The following is a 24,334-nucleotide window of genomic DNA, read 5'->3' on the forward strand; positions in this document are numbered from 1 at the left end:
GTTGTGTAGAGAAACGTGTATAATGCTCACATCAACATCACATTCAGCAGGATATAACGTGTGATTCTGCTACTTATCTTCCAGTTGACTTTAAAGGTTAAATTCAGGATTTCTAATCTTTACGTAAGGTAAGTTTATTTATATAGCATTTTCGTTTTGGGTCAAATCAAGATCATGAATGCTCTTAAAGGGCCAGTTATGCCAGAATGTATTGATAAAACCTGATCACAAACTGTTAAAATATCAATTAAGTCTTAAAATAATTCTTAAATAATATTACTGAACATCTTTTCAGTCCCTCCAGGATTTTGTGATACTTTTTGTTATTTTTTTGTTTTTCAATAATATTTGCTCTAATTTATGACAGTAAATACAACTTTTATATAGATCATGGACTATAATCTGTCATTAGTTAGGGCAGAGGCAGCTGTTTAATACAAGTAATTACATTTTTTGAGAAAAATCTTCAATAAACTCCCTATTATGTATTAACGTAAAACAAGTGCAGGAATTTATTGATTTTGCGTGAATTTCCACAATAATTTGCAAGAAACTGGAAAGACTGATTGGTATAATTTGGCAGGAAACAGATAAAAACTGCATTAATTTGATTGAAAACATAATATTTAAGCACACTTAGTGTTTAGTCTAGAAATTAGAGGATCGCATAAAAAGCTATGTCGGGCCGGATTTGGCCCACGGGCCTCGAGTTTGACACATGTGACGTAGAGGTTAGCATTTGCGTATTCATGTCTATGAGCATTTGGACCTTTTCAGACTACTCAATACAGCTGGGGAACAATGAACACTACTAAACGTGAACAAGAACAGAATAAGAGTACTGAATCGTCTCTTGTTTCCCGCTCCGTTGTAGCCATTTTTTTCACCTCTCGTTTGTAAAAGTCGTAACATGCACACCCGGGGTGGCATTTGAACACCGCTGACAGGATATTAAGTTTGTCAAAGCAAATGATGAAATGTATCCTTGTAATTAACTTTGGTATTTAGGCTAAACTGGGAAACGGAACACCACCAATTTACCTTGAAGGCTCCGGACTCAAACGTGAGAGCTGCGCGGCGTGTCGCGCTGCGACGAGGCCAAACTGTGAAACGTATCCCTGTTATTAGCTTCAAACATGTCAGTTAAGCGAACAAAACAGCTTCATCTGGTACTCTCCAAGCCCTCTCCACCTGTCAGGCCTGACCGTGTCGGAGGTTTATGTTACAGTAAAAGGAGGCACGTGAGGCCACTTGCAGACAGATGTGCGTAATCACTGGACCGGGCTGTTGTTATTATTATTCTGCAGCTACAGAAAAAGAATGTGTGTAAAGTCACGTCGGAAGTGAGTCACGACAGGGCAGTGAGTCACGACAGGGCAGTAAAGCGTCCACAAAAGACGACGAGTGGGAGGAATGCATGCTGTACAATAAACTTGGACAGAGCTCGAGCTCATCAGCAGATAAAGTTGTAATGATTTCCAGTTTCCAGAAGCTTCCGGTTTGTAGTTGAGAAGTTGAATTGTATATACAGCTCTGGAAAAATATTAAGAAACCACTTAAAATGATCAGTTTCTCTTATTTTACTTTTATGGGTACATGTTTGAGTAAAATGAACATTGTTCTTTTATGCTATAAACTACAGACATGTCGCCGAAATTCCCAAAAAAAATAAAAAATTTATTAGCAGAAAATGAGAAGTGGTCAAAATAACGAAAAATATGCAACGCTTTTAGACCTCAAATAATGCAAAGAAAACAAGTTCATATTGATTTAGGAACAACAATATAATGTTTTAACTCAGGAAGGATTCACAAATCAAAATTTGGTGGAATAACTATGAGGTTTTCAGTTTCTTCCAGAGCTGCAAATGCTTCATTTTTTGTATCCAGTGCTGCAGATTTGGTGGGTGAGGCCTCACTCAGTTGACTGTAATCAGCAGTGAGTTATTTAATAGATTAAAAAAAACAACTGGTGCATGATTGGAAACATTTTGTGGGATTGAGTTGCTGGCTAAAGCTAGAGCAGCTTTTTACCTTTAAACAAAACCAATTAAAAAAAAAAATCTTAACTACAGTTTTAAAACCAAAGCAAATATTCACATTTGCTCCCACAGAGTTTTTCAGCTTCACTAAAGTGGAACAATCACCTCGTATGATGGGGGAGGACCTGATACTTGCTGACACTGTCATCTGACATGGCTTTAACGAAGGCCTCCCAGCACAAGTCTGGACATTCAGCCCACAGCGACGTCCGACTGTCCGTGTGTTATTACGCTCACTGCAGGGTTATCGGGTTTAAGCGATGTCAGCTCGGATTTTACCACAGCCACACGAGATTGACACGTATTCCCACTCAACCTAACCTCCGTAGCCAAAAGAAGGTTAATTTTTAAAACATGTTTTGTGCTATCACAGTTGATGTATTCCGTATTGTTCTGAATTGTTTTTGGCAGAAGCCTTCACATCAGAATTTCGTCCCATTGTTTTCTACATTCCCACTGCATGAATTAACTTGATTGGATTCTCTCTGGCATGTGACGGCTTCCTAATAAAGTTGTACGTGCCGATGAAGCTCGGTGCAGGCAAACACAGCAAGCGGCAGACGTTTGTGGCTGTAGGGGGAAATGATCAGCTCCTCCAGATGTCTGCTAGTGTGAAGTGATGGCTTTTTTTTTTCAAAAGCTGAACAAATAGAGTGAAAGGGAGGGGGAAAAAAATCGTTATAATGAAATTTCTACATGATGGCACACAAGTCAAAACTTGATTTACGTTTGTAAAGCAGTTTCTCACACTGCTACCCACAATCCCAGCCCTTGTAGTTCTTCAGATTTTCACACTGTAAGGAAAAGGTGAGCTGTTTTGCAGTTATGCAAGAGTCATGCGCGTGGATTCGAGGTGTGTGAGCGTCTCATGACTGCTGCTATGAGAGGTCAGGTGTGTCAGACGAGTTTGTTTGTTGTGGGATGAGTCCGTCCAGATCCCCCGAGCTTCCTTCCTTCCTTCCTTCCTGTTTGTGAGGAAACCTGCATGACCTCGTGCTGAAAAGGAATAGAGATGTTTCTAGAAAATAAAGGTTTGTGTAGGGTTCTCTGAAATCTTCTTTAGGATGAGTTAGTATTGTGAAAACAAGCTGTTATGGACCCAGTTCCACCTAAGGCCTTACTACGAGCCCTCGTCAAGTTAAATGTTGACGGTTTGTATGGTACTAACTCAGCAGAGAAGGACTGAAATTAAAGGGTCTATGAGAGCAAGCGCTGAATCAGATAACAGGAAGGCTCAGTGTGTTACAAGATGCTTTGAATCCTTTTGAGATAACTGTGCTAATCGCTAGACGCTAAAGTGAGTTCGTCATGTTCAACAAGAAGATTAAAAAGGTGAGGTATGAGTTTTAAAGTAGAAGCATTTGCTCGGTAAACCAAAGGATTTCTTCACTGAGTTCGTCTGTCATTATCGTCGTGACAAGACTGGTATGGAGAAACTTTGATGGTGCACATTAGAGTTTATGTTGGGCCCAGGGTTTCCTGCAGAAAACTTGCTAAGCCTGGATATAGGCAGTCATCCAGCGGTCCACCGTGTTTTGAGGTTAAAGTTCACAGGAGATTTGAAAATATGTCCAGGTAATTATGTGTTATTGGCAGACATTATTAGCAATACCTAAACACCAACTGTAAAGTCTTAAAAATAGCAAACAAAAGTTGTTTCAGTCATCTCATCCTGATTAATTTTTCCAAAATGTATTGATCTTTTATCCATGACTTCTCACTTTATTTGCTGAAGTTGTTATATAGACTAGTAAAGAATGGCAGAGTCTTTGTAAAATTCCTTTATAAAGAATAGCAATAAAACTAAGAATACACAAATTTCATATGTGTTTTATCCCTTAAATTTTAAAGTTAATATGATATTAGATGACAGAGTGTTTATGAGCTTTAAAAGGTTTTCCACAAGGACTTTTTTTTTGTTTTTTTTTTTCTTACGCTCTCTTGTGGAACATGAAGAAAATCGGAAACATCTCTGACCCAATTACGTCCCCCATTTACCATCTGGAAACAGGAAAAACAAGCAGCACTCACATCTATCTGACGCCTTATTTTCTTTTTTAAATTTTCTGGCAGCATCTCTGAGCTCAGCTGATTAAGACGAGTGAAAACAGATTCGAATCTACGCTGAACAACAAGTCCTGGAACCTGTGAGACTGAATGAAATCTGTTTTACATAAAAGAAAGTGCTGGATAAATCACTTAAACGTGTTATATATATAAAAAAAACTTGTCAGTGTTGAAGTTGTTTCAAGCCGACATCTGCTGTTCTAAGCCTCAGCACCTTGACTCCTAAAGCAAGAATCAAATTTGTTTTAACGACAAAGCGTGTTGGAGAGAGTTGGAGCTTCTTAAAGAGACAGAGGCCAATTTCAAGACGTCAAATAATCAAGTCAAATTTGTCTTAAGTTATGTTTGATATTTGCAGCATTGAAGGTAACGTAGTATGGAAGCCCATTTCCGCCATGAAAGAAAAAATAAAAGACCAACAGGAAGTGATAATTTCGACTTTCAAAGTCATAATTATGAGATTCAAAGTCATAATTTCGACTTTCAAAGTCATAATTTCGACTTTCAAAGTCATAATTATGAGATTCAAAGTCATAATTTCGACTTTCAAAGTCATAATTTCAACTTTCAAAGTCATAATTTCGACTTTCAAATCATAATTATGAGATTCAAAGTCATAATTATGGGATTCAGTCATAATTTCGACTTTCTCATAATTATGACTTTGAAAGTCGAAATTATGACTTTGAATCTCAATTATGACTTTGGAAGTCATAATTATGACTTCCTGTTAGTCTTTTATTTTTTCTTTCATGGCGGAAAATTTTTTATTTATTTCACTCATTTACTTCATTTTTTGATTTATTTTACTCATTTTTTATTTATTTAACCCATTTATTTATTTATTTAATTTTGGCGCAAATGGCTCTCCATAGTAAAATGGCACTATTTATGTAGTATTATATCCCTCCACGCCTTTAGGTGGAGCTGCCGACAAGGAGTAAATGACAAACAGTAAACTACAGTAAACAGAGTGAGAATGATGACGATGTTGAAGAATACATTACGGTACTGTGCTCCTTCGTTTAGTTCGTACCTGATGTGCTATAAATACACTGAGTTATTCGATAATGTGTCTTATTTATCCACATCATTACAAATACAAATGGCAGTTTGAACATTTTTAAATGATAATTTCATTTATTGAAGGAAAACAAATTAGCTAACCCAGCACTAAGTGAAAATATAAAAAGCGGAGCGCTAGAAGCAATTAGCAAACACCTGGTGGAACTGCGAGTCTCATCATATTAGCTCCTTCCCAGTTGCTAATAACGGTTGTAAATCGCGTTTAGAAAGGCCTTGCTGCAATACTGTCCCTTTAAATGCGACGCCTTTCTTATACAGCGGTCCTAAACATTTTTTCAGGTCAAATTTGTACTCTTTTTAGCATGTCTTCAAGACTGTGTAGACCATTACAAAAATATTTATGTTAAGACGGATTATAAATTGTTATTTCTGATTTATTGCTTTAATAATTTAAATGTTAAGATGTTGTTTGAATCTACAGCACTCTAGTAGTCTAACATTGACTTTGCTGCTGCAATAAAAGGTCGATTTATGCTGATGAAAATCACAGAAATGTTCCTTGTTGTAGGCCTGACCGTCTTTACCAAACGGCTGGTGTTCCTCCAAGGGTCTCACAGGTAAACCCAAAGAATTTCTTATACTTGCTTGTCCTTGAATCTACTCCAAAACAATTACACTACATGAGAACTTAGCAAAACATTGCACCGTTTTTTTTTGTGTGTTTTTTTTCTTTTTTATCCATCAAACTTTAGAGGGTTGACGGGGGATTGGATATTTAATGTGGACAGTCCTTAGAATAAGCTCTAATAAAACTAACAGTATTTTTGCAGATTGCTCACATATTCCAACTGGAGTGAGCATGAGATCCATGTGGTTGTTCTGGGAGTTGTTTTCAGTTTATAGCCTGGATTCAACTAATTTTGTGATTAGGACAGGATTATGACATGCTTTATGTGCATGGAGTGGGTAAAGCACTATGTTCTGCTGTCAGGGAGGCTTTAAATCTTGCAAAAGCCAAAAATCACCACTGACCAAAAAGAACACAAAGACCCAGTTTAGATTAGCCAAAAAACCATCTGTGGGCATATATTATACGGACTGACTGAACAAAGACTCCCTGTTGGAAGGCGTATGTTACATCTGGTGTTATAATACCAGCGTTTCAAAAAAGAATATTATACTAGCACTCCAAGGTTGTTGTAATAATGTGATGGTCCAGGGCTGTTTCTTCTTCCCAACCTGGACGACTCGAGGGAATTAGTGAAACCCTGATTTCTGCTCTCATTCAGCCGCCAGTTTGGTTGCTGCAAACGGCCGTTTTCTAAATGAACATCTTTCCATTTCCACTGTAAAGCAAAAAAAAACAACAAAACAAAACATAGTTTGAAACAGTTTTTTAACCAATTGGATGATAAACTGAACTTGGCTACATTGTTTTATAACTAGAATCAGAAATTAGAATGGATGAGAGTAGTTTATATGATGTGATTACATGAAATTGACTTAATATGTCTTTATGTATTTAATTTGGGATATTTGTTTTGTATAGTTCCTTGTGAGTCAGTGCTATAGAAATATACTGAACCAACAAAAATACCCTACAGCTCTTTAAATTCCTGATTTCCAGTTAACTCAAAATCTTTGAAGAAGGTAATTATTGCCAAAGGTGGCAACAACTTGGTCGTAACTTTTGAGGCCAATTAATTTTTCACATTTAGGCCCAAGTTGGTTGGATATGTTTTTCCAATAAATGAAACCAGGACTTGAAATCTGCGTTCTGTATTTACTCAGGTCAACTTTGCTTGACATTATATGTGCTTTATGATCTGAAACATTCAAGTGTGCCAAAAAAAAAAAACAAAAAGCAAAAACAGAAGAAATGTGTCCACAAATACTTTCTCAACCTAGTTGGTAATTATTCCTCCACCTAATCTTTTTAAAGAAACTATTTTTCTAACAAGCTTTTCATGTATTTGCTACTTTCCCTTCTTTCATTGTTTCTGGTGACTCCTCATTGATTTCCTAAACAAATGTTGAAATCGATATATTTAATATGTTAGCAGGCTAATAAAAATTTTTATGTGAGTTGAAAGGAAATAATTCACCTTCTCATAGTACTGACTCTTTCTGGAGAAAGGCCAATCAGGACAAAATATTTTGATTTAACAATGCTGGATTGCCAATAAAAAACACACAAAAAAATACAAAGCAAAAAAATCCAGTGGCTGGCATATTATTCCAAAATCCATGGATTATGCACTTTGATACGTCTTTTAATAATTCTGAGCTTGTATCACTTTTCTTTCTATCCTGTTTTTTTTGCTCATGTCTACATTTAAACTTCAAATCTCAAAATTTCCTGTATCACAAATGCTACAGTGAGACTTTCCTCCTTCATACATGCGTCATAAAGGTTCATCAAAAGAAAACTGCCATTCTCTCAATCCTTGGTGTTGAGGGGAGACGTATGGAGGTATTTTCAGTGCATTCTTTCCGTAAAGATGTCGTAAGATGTGAAACTTGCACTAAGTCCTCTTCCCTGGGAGGCTAGCTTCATCCACTGAGCCGGGGCATTTAAATTTCATTTAACAAAGACTGGAAGGGTCTCTTGATGCGTTTGAGCCAGACCAAAGGTTCCACACGGTTGTCCCTGCCAAACCCGAGGCTTACACAACAGCAGGGTTGCAGGACGGATACTGGTGCGATCTCCGCTCAGTCGACCGTGGAAGGATTACGTAGAGGACACGGGGGGGTTACGTAACCAGGATGTTCAAGGACCATGGGAGGGAAATCAAACGGGTCATCTCTGGATGCTGAGATTTCAGACCGGAGCAGCATCAGGAAAAGTCCAATCGAACGGATGAAGTGGGATTCAGAATCAGAAAATACTTTACTGATTCCCAAGGAAAGAAAATGCTTGCTTGTTGACAAGTTACTCTGTCCAAAGTGCTGGATATCAGCAAATATAATAATAAATATAATAATATTAAAAAAGATGCTTAGCACAAGTGTGAGAAAGCAAGTACTTTAAAGGTGCAATTATGTACATTGAAATATGTGAATCCATAGTTGAGCTTTGTCTTTATTTTAAGATTATAGAGTAACAGTGCCATCTGCAATGGATGAATAAATAGGAGCGTGTGAGACAGATGCATTGTTAGCTGCAAACAACAAGAGGTGCAGTTTTTAGTTGCTGGTGTGAATGCAGTAACTTATCACTGTGGAGCCGTTTGCAGGCATACATTAAACATTTATATGCAGTGGGCTGTAAAAATGACATGAGAGGAATGCCTGGATGTCGTAGCTCAGCTAATGTTGTGCTGCAATATTTGTTAGGTACTGAGGTGGCAGAAACATCTTTAGCACGTAGCGAACACCTGCAGTCGGCGCAGAAGCAGGAACATGTAAGAATTAACAAGCAAGAAGAGAAATCCAGAATCCAAGCTTTTCAGGATGTTTCTTGAGAAATGTAGCCAAACAATTCTTCAGTTTATCTAATGCATAATCAAGTAACACATAAAATGCTTTAATCATCAAATGTGACGTAAAAAAATGTTGACTTCATAAATTAACGCCTTGAAATTGGGCCTCTGTCTCTTTAAGAAGCTCCTACTCTTTCTGAAACTCCGCCTTAAGGAAGTCATCACAACATGACTCTTCTATTAACCCTTTAATGTTTTTACCAGCGTTGCACTGAGAAGTAGCTCCTATAATGAGCTCAGTAGATGTTCCACCAGGTGTTTGCTAATTGCTGTTGGCTAGTCTGAAGTGGCTGAATGGGAGTGTTTCAGAGGAAGGATCCTCTGTGAGGCGGTAGCTTGGACACTGCAGCTCAGAGGAGGAGCTACGCCTTGAAGGCGGGGCTAGGTTCAGCCAGGCATTTTGCACAGCTGAAAGGTTGTCATGGGAAACTAGCAGATTTCTCAAACATGCATGAAAGAATCAAAGCAACACTCCAGGTATGTTTTTGATGAGGGAATAACGTTATAACATGTTGTAAGCTAAAAAAAGTACATTTTAAATAATACTGCCCCTTTTAAGGCATGATAAAATCTCGTTTTATCATGGGAGATTGTTACTGGCACATTAAATCACTTCTTTTAAACAATATACACAAACTCAGTGGCTGTAAAATTACAGTTCAATAGTTTTCTGATTCTGACAATTTAATTTGCTTTTTTGTCTTCTTTTCTGAACTGACTAGATGATGAAGATTTTTGTTTTGGGATTCTGTGATCAATTGGGAAGGTTAGGTTCTGCTGCAACAAAAAGCCAAACAAAGCCGAACAACAAAACAACAGATAATTCTGCTTCACTCCAAACACTTTAATTGGCCAGAGTGAGGCAGAAGTGGGGGCTTGTCCAGGGAACTGTTCCTGCAAGAACCAACAATCGTCTTTTTTCTTCTCAAAGAGACATTATGACCCGTTTTAAGCTCATAACCATGTCTCCCTGCAGTACGCTGAGCTTAGAAAAAAAAAGCATTTCACATACGAGTCGAGCTGCTGCACCATTCTGCAAACTGTTTATTGTTTTTCTTGCTTGGTGGTAGTATTTATGGAGAAACCAGATGAAGCTTCATGATGACTTTAAAATCTTGCAGTCAGATCAGACAAATGCACTGTAGGTATATGACATAACTCCAACTCTTCCTGTCTTTTCAGAAAACATAACAGACTCTCTTGATGTTACTTCAGAGATTAGCTGCTTCTCCTTTAAAAAGCACCTTTGGCCAACAAGTTTAGAGGTTATTTTTAGCATTTCTAAAAAAAAAAACAAAAAAAACAGTCTCTTTCTTCTTGGAGCTGCCACATGAAGGGTTTTCCTGGGAGAAGTCTGGGACTGTGGTTACCCTTGGTTGGTGGCTTGGAGACATGTGAGCCTATGTATATATACACCCTGTGGAAAAGCGACCGAAGCACAAGCCGCTGTGGAGAGGAGCTGCAGGAGCAGGGCGGAGTGGCGGTAACACGGGGAAGGAGGATAATGGCAGCTTCATGCCACAGATGTTTCTGCAAGTCATTTATTTTAAAAGGAACGTCAAAAAGAAAGAAAGAAAAGAAATCAGTTCATTATGTGCTTGAATAAATCAGTATGTAAGGGGTTCAGATGTTGCCAAAGAACCGTCCAAAACTGTAAACATCATATTCTTGATGGATGCTAGTTTCCAAATGTAAATTCTGAAGGAAAAAGTGGTTCAGGCCTCCCCCCTTCTTAAGACGGATGTGGGTCACGATGTTACTACATTTTAAAGACTTACTGCTTTCTCTATAAATCTGACGACCTTATTGGTAGAGTTTTGATTATGCAGTGTAATTAGGTATGTAGCCTTAGATACATGACTCCACAATTAACTTTCTATCATAAACTTTAAACCCCTTTCACCCCTGTACCTTTTCTGTTACATGGGATTCTCTTTGCTGCCTACGCGTCTGGTAACACGCCAACAATATCTAATATTTAACATTTTCTGACAGCTGCCATTGTAACGAGAAAATCAATTTACTTCAATAAAGAAGGTCAAAGTAAAGAAATAGTTTCAAAATGAAAAGCAAAGAAACGGGACACTCCCAGCGACAAAAATGTTCCGCTCTGTAGAAGAAAAAAAATGTTTAATTTCAACTTTTCTCAGCAAACATGTGAATGAATGACTTATTAATAAAACGCAAACCGCTCTGGATCTGGAGAATGGAGTGGCATAAAGTTTGGAGAAAAATATGCGTCAGCCATTTTGACCTTCGCTTCTTACATTCTAGAATTTGTCCAGTGTCAGAACCTTTAAAAAAAACAACCCTATGTATTAGTCTGTTGATTAAAAATGAAAAACAATACATTAATTAAAAAACTGTTAATATATGCATATTTAAATTCTTTAAATGAATGTAGATCAAATCGTTCAATAAACACCTAGCATGTAAAATTAGCAGCTGGACCAGCGAGGTTTTGAAAACCGCACTAGAACGCCCCCTGGTGGATATTTTGCTGCATTGTTTGGTGACGCTACAAAAAAAGAAAATAAAATGGAGATTCAAGATGGTGGAACGTAACACCGAACAGTTCGTGAAATTAAGCTGATTATAATCTTAATACATTGTGTTTCAGACATGATTTGTTCGTAAGTATTGGTTAATTGTGAAAATAATAATTGTCTCTTTGTTTTGTGTTGCAGTGGTGTGAGTAATTTGTACGTTTAAGTCATTTATGAAAATGTTTTTTATGTTAGCTCGTAGTAAGCACGGCTAATTTGCGATGTTCGTTAGCTAATACTAAGTCTTGTATGTTGCAGTTTACTATGGCCAAAATGAGGGCAGTCGTCAGAGGCCACTCTTCAATAAACAAGTAAAAAAGAAAGAAGTTATTGAAGCGTCGTTGTCTGGCTGTCTAGCTGTTGAAAAATCACGCATGTTTTGTGGTGAAATTGCTATTTTTTCGGAGGGTTTTAAAACAAAAAGTAAAAAAAAATTTCAAATACAAAAATGAGAACACGTTTTCCAAATAGATTGTTACACATTTACCAGTAACAAGCTAATGTTTTTCTCCCATGGATACTGGGGGACTGGGACCCAGTGCGAGTGGGATGGATTCATTCAATGAGGAACAGATTGCAGATCAGGGAATTTGTCTCAAAACAATCAGATTTTAGCAGGAATTTACAGCGTCTTTTATGGTATAAATGTAATATGTATTCTTTTAAATGGTTGTTCTGTCAGGGTTCCTGTATGTGTGTTGAGTGTGAGTGATGCATCTTTTCCAGCGAAGATCTTGGTGAAGAATCTGGGCAGCCTACACGGGTGGATCTCATCAGCTTCATCAGTGTTGGATAAAAGAGCAGCAGAACCTTCACTCAGTGCTGGATGATTAACGTGCACAGGTAGTCTCTCTAACCGTTTCTTGTAGACTACAGTACCGGTTTTTGATCTGTCTCTTCAGTATTTTCCAGTGGTTTCATAGTCCTTGTGTTTGCCGTCTCTAGGTCAGTCTCTGGATTTTTCCAACTGGATCGGTTCCATTGTTTTCTCCTCCTGTGGATCTTACCTGCAAGTCTGCCTGCCCGCTGCTCCCTCCACACCACTCCATCGATTCTCTGGCTCCCAGTCTTCACCGTCCTCACGCTCGTCTCAGGAACCTCTGCGAACCATTCTCCACACTGGACCTTGGGCACATTCCCCCACGCTTCAGCCAGAACCATTCTAAAGTAAGCTGTTCCATATTGCATCGCTGATCACCTCTTTTTGGGCCACCAGTAACCCTGCTCTCATTCCAGGCACCTCCGATTGCACAACACAACTGCTCCCGGAAGGATCAAGGAGAATTGTCTATTTTTCAAGAAAATAAAACCCTTACCTTTACTCAGACTTGTTGATTTTGCATGTGGGTCAGAAGGTTGAAGCCGAACATGGCATGTTCTTGGCTTTGAAGAACCATCATTACTGTTTCTTTTTTAGTTACAGCCTCACTTTCTCTGCTTTCCCTCGTCTCATTTTTTTTATTTATTTCACAATAAAATGCTCATATTTTTGGCTTGATGACATCTAATCTCACTCTCTCAATGCTAATGGTCTCTAAATGTTCTTGTTTTTAGCTTGGGGCTGTTTCAAAAATGTCTTCACTTTACTCTTTAAATATATTCAAGGGATTTAATGTCTCGGTTTTATTCTCCTGATTTCACAAAACCTGTTAGTATTTAACTTTGCTGGAAATTCAAATGAGCGCTTTCCAAATCGGGGTGGAAACCACCACCGGAGGTGACTAATATAACTATAAACGCTTTCTCAGCATTAGTCCTTTTTGTTTGTTTTTTGTTTTCATATCTCCCCTCTCCCCCATCATCTCTCAAGGGATAATTTCCGACTGTATTTAACTGGTGTTAGTCATCTCAGTCATGATTTTGTTTTAATTTCTCCGAGATGAACACTGCAAGCAGAACCAGAATGAAACGAAACCATATGGGGGCGTTCTCATCAACAGCTTTCTCCACAGGAGTGGAGGGAAGAGCAGACTTTGGCTCAGGCCTGGAGCTGCTTCATCCCCAAAAAAGTGTTATTGAGAGACTTTCAGAGGAAATGCACTGATAAAAGGGATTATGATGTCTTGCAGATTCCAGTATGTAAACAAAAACATTATTAAAAAATAGTTGGAACCCCAGGCAGATTATGAGCATTTAGTTGGGCTCATAGGCATTTGTTCACTTTGACATTGATAAAATGTTTGGAAACATGTCATTAGAAAGTTATAATCCTTTGTTTCTCAATAAGGGGCCTTTTTAATTGTTCTACAGGAATATCGATGGATTCTGAACATCATGCTGTTGATTTCATCTGAAAATCGCAAGAAGTTCATTAAAGTGTTGAGATGTAAGAAAAAAGTGTATATTTTTAATTTCAACTACAATGCGGTAAAAAAAAGGTCCCCCTATCAAACTTATTTTTCCTTTGCCTCTCTATTACTCAGTTTTTCAGATCAAATCAATTTTAGCGCCAGGGAACGAGAATTTTATTGAATATTGTTGCGTTATTTATGTGGTGTTATATCCCTCCACACCAGTAGGTGGAGCTGTCGACAATGACAGTAGGAAGAGTGAGAATGATGACGATGTTGAATACATTACGGTACTGTGCTCCTTCGTTTAATTCGTACCTGATGGGCTATTAATGCACTGAGTTATTCAATAATGTATTTTGTTTTCCCACACCATTACTGTCATGAAGTGCGGTTGGTGGTGGTGAGGAGAGACGCTGAGACCCAGGTTATGGTGATGATGAAGATTTAATGATAATAAAGCACACAAACAGTCCAAGGCAGGCAGCACGGCAGGAACAAGCACGCAGCTAAATACCGGTAGCAACTGTCAAACGGACTAGACGGAACAAACAAACCAGGACTTAACAGTTCTACTGGCGAGTGACGGAAACAAACACAAACCAGGACTTAACAGTTCTACTGGCGAGTGATACAAAGCAAAGACGATGACGAACGACGACAACGACCCGACGAGGAACACAGACAACAGGAGGGTTTAAATACACACGGGGTAATCAGGGGAATGAGACACACCTGGGGAGCAATCAACGGGGAGGACAGGACAGAGACTCACAGGAACACAGGACTGAACACAGAGAACTCAAAAATAAACATACGGAAACACGGAACATGACAATTACAAATACAAATGACAGTTTTAACATTCTTAAATGATGATTTAATTTATTGAAGGAAGGGTTAGGGTGTCCAAGCTAACCTAGCACTGAAAATATAAAAAGACTAGCGATAGAAGCAATCAGCAAACACCTGGTGGATCTGCAGCCTCAAAATAGGAGCTCCTTCCCAGTTCAACTCTAATAACCATTGTAAATCGTATTTAGAAAGGCGTTGTTGCGGTGACGCGTTTAGGCGGAGTATCTGAGAGTAGGACCTTCTTAAAGAGACAGAGGCTAATTTCAAAGTGTCAAAATGCGACGTCAATTTTATTTTAAGCTATTTTTGAAAACATAGTTACTTGATAATGCTATAAAATGGCACAATATGTCTGGAAAATACACATTACCGCCCGTTAAAACATGGTGAACCTTCCCAGGTGTTGCCGTCCAACTAAAATTACTCAGAGTGCATTTTTCCCCCAAAGTCCAGGTCAAGTCAGGTCTAAAGATCATTGCTCCACGTCAAAGTCAAGTTTCAAGTCTGAAATCAACATCGTCTCATTAAATGTATGCCATGTAGGCTGCCTAAAACATTGCTGAAGGTTATAAAGTTCAACCTGTACTGTTTGTTATCAGGTGTCAGATGGCAAATGACACTTTAATGATTTGATTTTTTTTCAAGATTTTGCTGCCCTCGTCACCTTTATGTACAGCAATTATCCAGGAAGTGGGCAGAAATAGAGAAGGAATTTAAGAAATGTTGCAAAGGTCTGGAATTGAACCAGGACTCATGACCTGTGCCGCTAGATCAAGCGTCTGTCAATGATTAAATCCAATGATTAAATCAAAAATGAAAACTTCGGAGTTGGAAGAGAGCAAAGAGAACAACAGGGATGTTAATGATAGCTTCTTCCTTCGTGACTCATCAGTTAAATAGCATCTATTGTCTCTAGGAGATGCACATCTGGACACCTGGACTACTCTCTTGTAAATGTCATATTACCCTGATGCATCTCTTGTAAAATACATAGTTGACAGAGATTGCACATTCCTTAAGGCTTTAAAACTCAGCACAGCCAAGGTGATGGATAAAGTCTATTTTTACTTATTCCCCCATGTTTCCAAAGACGGAAACATATTTATGCTGCACTAAAATGCCTCTGACTTTATCCGCACAGCTTTGCTCTGCTTTTGTAGGTAACAGGATCTTTAAGCAGAGTTTGACCCGAATACGTCCCAGAATTTTGGAACAGAGAATTGTTTTTCTCAACATAATGTCCCAGGGATTCCTGCTTTGCCAACCAGAGTCTGGTTTCTACGTGAAAAAGATTAGAAAACTGCTGAATCTGGTGATTAGTGGTGACAAACTCCAATATTCGGGGTTCAGAACCTGAAACTTTAAGGTGTGTTTATGCTGTAATGATTGGAATAATCAATTTCTTAAGTTGACCACTTGCGCAAACTGGAATTATGGAAATAAATTTGTTCAGTGGAAACATGAGCGATTCAAAGAACAAACGTTTTGCGTTATGATGAAGCGTTTCCCCCTCTCCCCCAGCTGTTACAAAATTGATGAACTCATGGATGTTACTACTGGCGGAAAAGACACAGAAGACAACAGGAAGTGGTAGGAGGATGATGGCGCAGCATGGTTTTTAACGACTCATTGCGTGAACAAACTTAATTGTGTTTCTTATTTAACAGAAACAGCACAATTTTGAAATTGTGCTCTTTTTGGCATTAGTGGCGTATCGTCAACGTTTTGCACACTTGTAAAGGAAACGCAGCTAATGACATGTTCGTTTGATTCATGTGTGCTGAGTTGCGAACTATTTGAGCAATGCGTCATTTTATAACTTAGCAAAAAACAGCAAAGATATTTTTCATAGGATTTGTGAAGTGCTTGACTAATAGCCATATCACTGTAAGCTGGACTTTCTCTGCAGACGTTTTCTTTTGGGAATCTCATTGAAGTTTATAGTATAGAAGCGTAAAGCTTTCCTGCCCTCAGTGGGGTTTTTGCCAGAGGGGCTTTGTACCCGGTGGGATTGTCTGTGGTCGTGCTGCTGCCAGTGGGCTCTAACCTCCGTTCCCCACAAACGTCCTCCAGATCTGAGACTTCTGCTTCTCATTCCGTCTGTGTGAGACGCTTCACCTCTGAGCCCTTCAGTAAAACAACACCGTCCTATGTGCATTCCTCGAAACACTGCCACAGAGGGTTGTGGGATGTTTCAAACTGCACCCTGGTTTTGTGCTTACATTAATGCACATCTGTATTTAGGATCTAAAGCAGGAGACAGGGTGGAGGTGGGTCTAACTTACAGAATAAAAACCTGTTGTGTTTAAGAAACTCACATAACTAATATGTTCTCAGGTCACCTAGAGTTTAAAGGGGACCTAATCACATTTTGTACTTTCTTTTTGCACTTCCATTTCGGTTTCTACTGCTTCTAAAAACATCCCAAGCACTTAAACCTTCAAGTCCTAAACAGGCGATCCAGACAAATTTGCAGTACCGTAATGCCGCCACACTTTTTTGAGCTATTTGAAAAATTCCAACGGTTTCTGAAAGGGGAGATGTTGCAAATTGATTGTTACAGTAATTTCACTCCCGCCACAGCAGGAAGTGAAATTAATTTGAGGGGCAATCTTGATGGTAAATTGCGAAAATAACATGCTAGATATTGAAAGATTCTGTTGTTATGAGTAAATGGGCAAATATATTTACTCACTGTACATTCAAAGAACTGCGTTCAATTAAAATAAGCAAAAATATCCAGGCGGACATGTTAAATTAAGGATATAAAGGGTTAAAAGAAACACCCAGTTGTTTTTTGGTGTCTAGAAAATGAGCCATTTCTAAAACCTTTGGAATGAAGCATGAGAAGTCAGCAGGTGCTACCTCTCACCTAGCAACACCAATAAAGCCCAGCCCGTTACTTAGCAACCCAAGCAGAGCTTCAACACCTAAAACGGCACATACATCAGTTTCCTGATATATGTGCTGCACAATGGCTGCTGGAAAATGCGAGTGTTTTGTTGTTGACTTGCCATCCACAAACCACTTCTTGCATTCTTGATGGTTGCGCAGAGGCTCCACTTCTGCTTTTCAAACATTTACGCAATTACGGTGGTGTAATTGTGCATCTGTTTGTGGCCATTTTCACCTGCGAGTGTAAACATTGATTTAGGGGGCGTGACCAGCAGCAGCTTATTTGGATTTAAAGTGACAAGAGCCCCTAATACCCCTCAAAATACACCAAAGTGATCAGACTCTAATGTCATTATCTAAGAAGGGTTTTGTGGAAAAAAAAAATGCAATGAACATGTTTGTATACACATATCCTAACCTGTTCAAGGAAGCATAATAGATCACCAATCTAACACAAAACAAGCGTTACCTGGTTCACAGCACTTTCTTCTCCCCTTTAAGGGAACAATCAAAGCCCTAGTAGCAGTGGGATTGTTCTCATCGCTTCTGTTGAGGGCAGTGGGCGCTCTTTCAAAGAGCTTTCCCCTGGAATGCAGGTTGTTTATGAGCGCTAACACCAGATTTTACGGCGACCAAAGCTAATAGTATGAGGAATGAGGGACCAATGTAAACATTGTAGTTGCAGAGATTATTCTTCTGCAGAGGAGACCTCTGACAACTGCCAGGGCTTTAAATTTTACCAGGGAAAGAGGAACATCTTGAAAACTTAAAGCAACTGAAGGTCTTTTTGTGCTTAAGGACAGCTGTTGACCCACTTTATTCTCTCCCGGTGACTTTCCAGTAATCACTCTCCATCATTTTTTTTTTGTTTTTTACTTTTCAAACCCTTCTTTTGGTCCAGAGAAACCCTAGACTGAGGAAGATTTATATCAGTCTGAATATGAACCATAGTGGATGGTGTTTTGGGGGCAGATTTTGATGAAGTTCAAGCGGGGAAATATTCTGTCAAAACAGCACCATTAATAACCTCACCTAATTGGTTTCACTTCATCACGCGTGAGTGATGGGATTCCTCTGTTGACTTGCAGATTCATAACATATGCGACTGTTGGTTTTGGATATTACCCGCTTCCTTGAATGCACCATAATCACTGAGAATGTCACATACCTCTAAGCGCCATTCCTCTCCTGTGGGGGAAAAGTTCATGTATTTGGAGGCGTTTCTCGCATAACGAGTGGCCCTCATCCTCCATGTGACCGGCTCTAAATAAGTCAGAACAGATACAATTTCTGTGGAAGAACCCGTTTACTAGACGTTGCTCCTTTGGGCGATAATGTGCTGCCATATTTAACCGGAGAGCTGTGATTATAATTCCAAAAAATGGAGTGTGTTTAAGAGAAGAAGTGTATTGGGGTGCATTCACACCAGCCCTGTTTGGTCCACTTTAATCAAACTCTTGTCAGTTTGTCTAGATAGAAAGTCTGGTTTGTTTGGAGAGGTGTGAATGCGCAATCGAACTTTGATTTTGGACCAAAAATGTGAACTCTGTTCCGCCTATAAACCTAGGTCTTGTTTCAGTCAAACAGCAGGACATTCTGGGTAAATACGAACAAAACTTAGGTGAGATTTTAACGCTAGCAGCAGAAATAGCTTGTGCTCTTTTACCAAATACAAAAGAAAAAAATACTACAACCAGCAAAATCTAAAGCTCCTAAATTTTTGTTTACATTTTTGCAAAGTAGGAAGTTGCGCTCATGTCTTCTTTGGTGGTTTTCATGTTGTTGTTTTTTTAGGGATATCAGAATAAAGGAAGATAAATAAAAATGCATGCCACACCTTTCAGATTTTTTTCCCAAGAAAATACACTAAAGTTTGCAGTTGTAAAAACAAAGGGTGCAAACACTTTTTCAAGATGTTGTTGTGATTCTAGAGCACTAAAACTCTGTTTAAAAAATAGCATTTTTAAGCAACTATACGTTACATCCTGTTAAGCATGTACATCTAAACTACCTTTAACAATGAGTGGGAACACACTTTGTGGAAAATGTAAAAAGCATCAGCCTCCAGTTGTTTTTGAACAACATGAACGTGTTGCTCCATAGTGTCTTGCACATTGTACACCAGATTCTGGTTTCCTGATTGTCATACCTGCTTGTCCTTTTCCTGCCTCTATTAATCAGTCTCGCCAAACCTTTGTTGATTTTCCGGCTCAGTTCACTTTGCCTTCCATAACTCAACTTGGTTTCTAATAAAAATCTCCTCTTCCAAACGTGTCCATCTCCTCCCTTCCCGTACGGTGGAATGTGACAATGTTTTGATTTATCTTCGAAAATTAAGAGACTGTATGCTGAACTGTACACTGTGAAAATGAGTTTTGAGGGGAATTACATGTCAGCCGGTTAAATCATGCTAATTTAATCAAGCATTTCGGTTTGTACATGTGAAATTTGGCTATGGTTAAGCTTAACAACAATAACTGCTTTATTGTGGTAATAATTTCTACAGGTGTATATTAAGCTGAAGATAAGAATTGATACAAATCCACACATTTCTCACTAAATGTTAAAGTGACCATTAGCATCTTGATTTATATCATCTGTACTTATTATTTGCAAAACATGGCATGCAGCAACCAACACCAAACACCATTTCAGATATCAATATTTCTAAGGCAATGCATTTGTGAACTATTGTGGAGCTCTAACTATTTATAAGAAAAGCCAGCAGATAACAGTAAGGTCAATACATTGTATTATAAAGAAATATAGTCTTCTTCTTCTTATTTCCAAATGTGAATGCAGTACTGCTGCATTTGGGACAGTTATTAGACTTTTCTTAATGATGCACAATAATGTATAGAAGGCCAGTGATGCCAAAACCTTTAACGACGCAATGAAAACTGATCATACCTATGGTGGTCAAAAGAAAGTTTTACATCCCGCCTTGCTAAAATTATTTTAAAAGTTCATTAATATTTCACTTACCATTTATGTCTTAGATGTATACCAACTGTTTTGAGTGCTAACACAGAGAACGAGGTGTTTTTATTCTGAGATATTGGCTAAAATCTCTTCATATAAACGGTACATCAAGTTGAGTTGGGATGATGCACAGATGAAGTAATATACATGTAGAGGTATCTGTAAACCAAGAGAGGAGATTATAATACGGGAGGCATTTCTCTCTGACCTGCTTTGACACTTTACTGAAGGCAACACAGCGATAACCCAGCTGCTTATTCATGGAAAGTGCAAGATTCCTGCACTGCTTCCAAAAACAACTCAGGGTCTTTTTTAGCTGCTAAACAGAGTTTTACTCCTAAATTGTGATTTTACATTCTTGTTTTTAAGTGTTTATTTTTAATTTTGTCTTACATCTCCCCCTTCAGCTCTGCCTTAAGAGGAATATAATGCAATGCTCCCATTAAAAGATCGGCAAATGGCCAAAGAAAGGTATCCCACAGCTGGCCAAGTATAACTGGACTTAGAATCATGTTCTTAACACCAAACACAGAATGTGTGCGCTTCAAGTGGGAAACACATTATTCCATCACTGACTTGACACTGAATAGAAAGAGAATAAGTGTCTCTTTCTATTCTCTTCGTTGATCCTAACCCGATTTACGCTTCCAACGTTTAGCCCTCTTAGTGCTCAGTGTTCTGAAACACAACATTTGGTTTTTCTTCCATGCAGAAAAAATGGACCTCATTAGCACGCAGAGTTAATCCGATGCACTAATACCATGTTGGCAGCGAACCAGAGAGCCAGCTAATGCGCACAGAGTCCGAGATGAAGTTTATTTTCAGGATGATGATGGCCATAATAAATTAGATTAATGAGACTCTCCATCATCTGCCATCTCTTTAGGCATGCTGTCCTGAGAGCAAAACATTTCTGGCTCTAACTATGTAACCAGTGACAACGAAACAAAATCTACTGAGGTTATTTTCATGTTAGACTGAAACTGAATAAAACAGGAGACTAATGTATCTATGCTGAATACAATGCAACCTTGATCTAAAAGTAAAGGGAAATGCTAATGCTAAAGGTAAAATGTTAAAGGGACAGTATTATGTTTTGCTTTACATCATATTATAATGTTATTCCTTCATCAAAAACATACCTGGAGTTTGAAAAATCCTGTAATTTCCATGGCAACCATTTGCTTCTCAGGGAGCAGGTCTCCCCTGCTACTCCTCAGCTCAGCTCCTTCAGACTAGTCAACAGCAATTAGCAAACACCTGGTGGAACATCTGCTGAGCTCAATATAGGAGCTACTTAGTGCAACAGTGGTAAAAACATAATTAAAGGGTTAATAGAGGAGCCATGTTGTGATGACTTCCTGAAGGCGGAGTTTCACAAAGAACAGGAGTTTATTAAAGAGACAGAGGTCCAATGTCAAGTTGTTAAATTAAGAAGTAAAATTCTTTTAAGTCATATTTGATATGTACAGCATTTTTATAACAACTGAAGTTAAAACAGTTACTTGACTGTGCTACTATGTGTCTAGAAAAATACAAAATACCGCCTCTTTATGAAGACATACAATACAAAATAATGTGTGTCAATGTTCAGGTGACAACATGACATGTGAAAAGCAAACCAGCACATAACTGAACAATGTTAACTTCCTTCTACTCTGTGTTCATAGTAAACATAGTCAGCAATCTACTTTGCAACTGGAAACAAATTTTACTCCGAACATGTTGCTGTAATAACATTTTGTAATAAAGCATTTTCTGCTGAATTGCACAACAGGCATGGCCTCGTTTCCACTGAGCGTTATGATACGGGCCGGTATGCTATTGTGCGATTCGATGGATTAAGAAAATCCGATTCAGTTGTGAAATGTTGCGGGAATGATGATAATGTTCCAATCGCATTACGATCTGCAGACTCTCTGTCTGTGCTGGCAAAGATGAACTCACTCTTCCAGAGGGAATGGTTGGGAAGCCTGAAGTCACAATTTGACCTCATCAACATAGGTTAGCGTTATCATTTCTACTCTGCGCTGTCGTCTCTTGGCAACTTTCTATTTCCCTCTGATTGTTATCTGTAACTGACTGAAAACACTGTTAAGTGGCCCATTCAAAGTCACATTTCTGCGCACTTCTCATTTCCTGCAGTAGAACATGAAACAGTTAAAAGCCACAAGTTTTTTTTTCTAGCATTTTTCCTCCTGTCAGTATCAAAACATTTACCTCCGAGATTGACTGAAAACTTTATTCAAATGCTTACCTAAATTCAGAAGTAAAGTGTTAAAAAGAAATTAAAACAACAACAAAATGTAGTCAAGACAAATCCAGTCTTACGAACTTAAAATTGAAATCTGTCCAGATTAGAGGTCTTTTGTTCAGATAACCCAACGGGATATTTCACCTTAATCCTTGGGCGCTTTCTTGTTAGCAGAGTTACTGGAATCTTTCTTCCATTATTGAGCAAAAATACCCTTTAGATTGCTTGTAAGTAAAGGGATTTGATGCAGTAATTCAATAGTGTGTGAAAGCACGGATAACTCATCTTGTGTCGACTGAGTACCGTGCGTTTCTGCCGTTTCTCGGACTGTGGACATGGAGTTAATACTTGAACTGTGAGTCACAGCCTGTTACTGCCCACCTTTAATTCAAAGCTCTCTGGAGAAGAAGCATATTTCAACTCCCTCTCTGAGTAAATAATATCATTAGATTAGGCAGGATTGTTTGGTTGAGATAGAGGTTTTTGGGTCAGTGTGCAGGTGGGGTTTCTGCTCCGTGTATATATATAAAGATCCTTGGAAAGACGGACAGAAAATTCAAAGCTTTCTCGTTCTCAACCAACAATCTTTCCATCTTGCAAAAATCCGATCCGTTATGTCTGCTCTGAGTTAATTTGCACAAATGTGTTTAAATTAATACCACATCCAGAGCTGTCCTTGACAGAGACTTTCTGTCTCTAAAACCTGATGCATGGTCACACCAGGCAGAGTCTTGGCCAACGAGATGCTGCGGTTTGAAACCTGCTCTGCCTGAGGGTGAAGGATTATCTAGTAATCGCCTGGAGATTTATAAAAATGGAAACTGGCATGAGATCCACATTCGTCAGACAGACTGGTGCATTTGTCTTCTGATTTACTTTGGCTGACTGTGTCATTCAGTACCTTTGTATTCATGCCTGCTGAAGGTTAGATATTTAAAAATTAGTTTTCAAATGAGTTCGATTAAGGTCCCATTAATCGTGTTTGTACAGGTTATTTGGGATGTCGTAAACCTGTTTTGTTTTTTTTATATTTTATCCTGAACTGATTTGAGTTATTTCAGAATAGACATTTACCCAGTCTCACTTCAACTAAAAGAGATTTCTGTGCCATATGACATGATAAAAAAATAACAGAAAACTCAAATAATCTCTCTTTCATCATCATAAATATTAAAAAGAAGCTGGATTGGAACTCCACACCAAACGCTGAAATTTACTTCAATCTCATTTTTAACTTGTATTTCAAGTTTTGCCTGTTTAGGTTTTCACTCAAAACCTTTAAATAGATATATACGCAACAGAATAGCATCATGTAAGATGTGCGACATCTGGAATTTAGTTTTTTTTTTAACAATTCATGAAAAGCTAAATAACTAGCTTTGTACATTTAACATCATGCACTACTTTCTCTTGCACGATCGTACAAAATCCGAATTTTGATGGTTGAGGTTTGTGGTTTGTGTAATTACAAGAAATTAGGGTCAAATTCAAAAAGTAAATGTGGGAAACTAACAGCCTGAATTCATGTATCAGATTAAACCACGAGACATGTTGGACGTCACAGAAGAATAAGAAAGAGAGGAAGTGAGTTCATTGTTGCCATGTCAACGGACTTCAGATTGAAAATCATGTCTCACTTTGTTCAAAATGAAAGAGTGGCCGTTCTGTAACTTCAATTTAATTTACACTGTTGTTTTAAAGAGTGACTAAACAACTCCCGTGATCCTTTTTTTTTTTTTTTTTTTTTTTTCAAAAAAAGTTTTTTTATGTGTCAAGGCCACATAAAACATCCAGAACCAGCATCAGCAGGCTTTTGGATCGGATACAAAAAATACAAAGTAAACATTTCAATACCTGGTGCCAGGCTGCTGTTTAAATCCCGAAGTCTTGTTTTG

At 38.3% G+C, this 24,334-nt stretch overlaps 1 protein-coding gene and 2 long non-coding RNA genes across 3 annotated transcripts in view; 2 read left to right on the forward strand and 1 right to left on the reverse strand.

Annotated features, from left to right (window-relative positions):
• LOC107833900 (uncharacterized) overlaps window positions 1-4,324 on the forward strand; it is a 4,608-nt gene extending 284 nt beyond the window's left edge. The window contains exons 2-3 of the long non-coding RNA XR_001659678.1: window positions 3,073-3,076; window positions 4,314-4,324. This is a non-coding gene — a long non-coding RNA (uncharacterized LOC107833900). The remainder of the gene's footprint in view (window positions 1-3,072; window positions 3,077-4,313) is intronic.
• The window catches only part of rnf17 (ring finger protein 17), a 110,661-nt gene that overhangs the window by 39,135 nt on the left and 47,192 nt on the right, over window positions 1-24,334 (reverse strand). The gene's annotated exons all lie outside the window — the stretch shown is intronic.
• Window positions 12,224-12,483, forward strand: LOC107833899 (uncharacterized). Its single transcript, XR_001659677.1, has 2 exons — window positions 12,224-12,329; window positions 12,399-12,483. It is a non-coding gene; the product is annotated as an uncharacterized LOC107833899 (long non-coding RNA).

The sequence above is a fragment of the Poecilia formosa genome, unplaced genomic scaffold (genome assembly GCF_000485575.1).
Source record: "Poecilia formosa unplaced genomic scaffold, Poecilia_formosa-5.1.2 Scaffold477, whole genome shotgun sequence".
NCBI lineage: Eukaryota > Metazoa > Chordata > Actinopteri > Cyprinodontiformes > Poeciliidae > Poecilia > Poecilia formosa.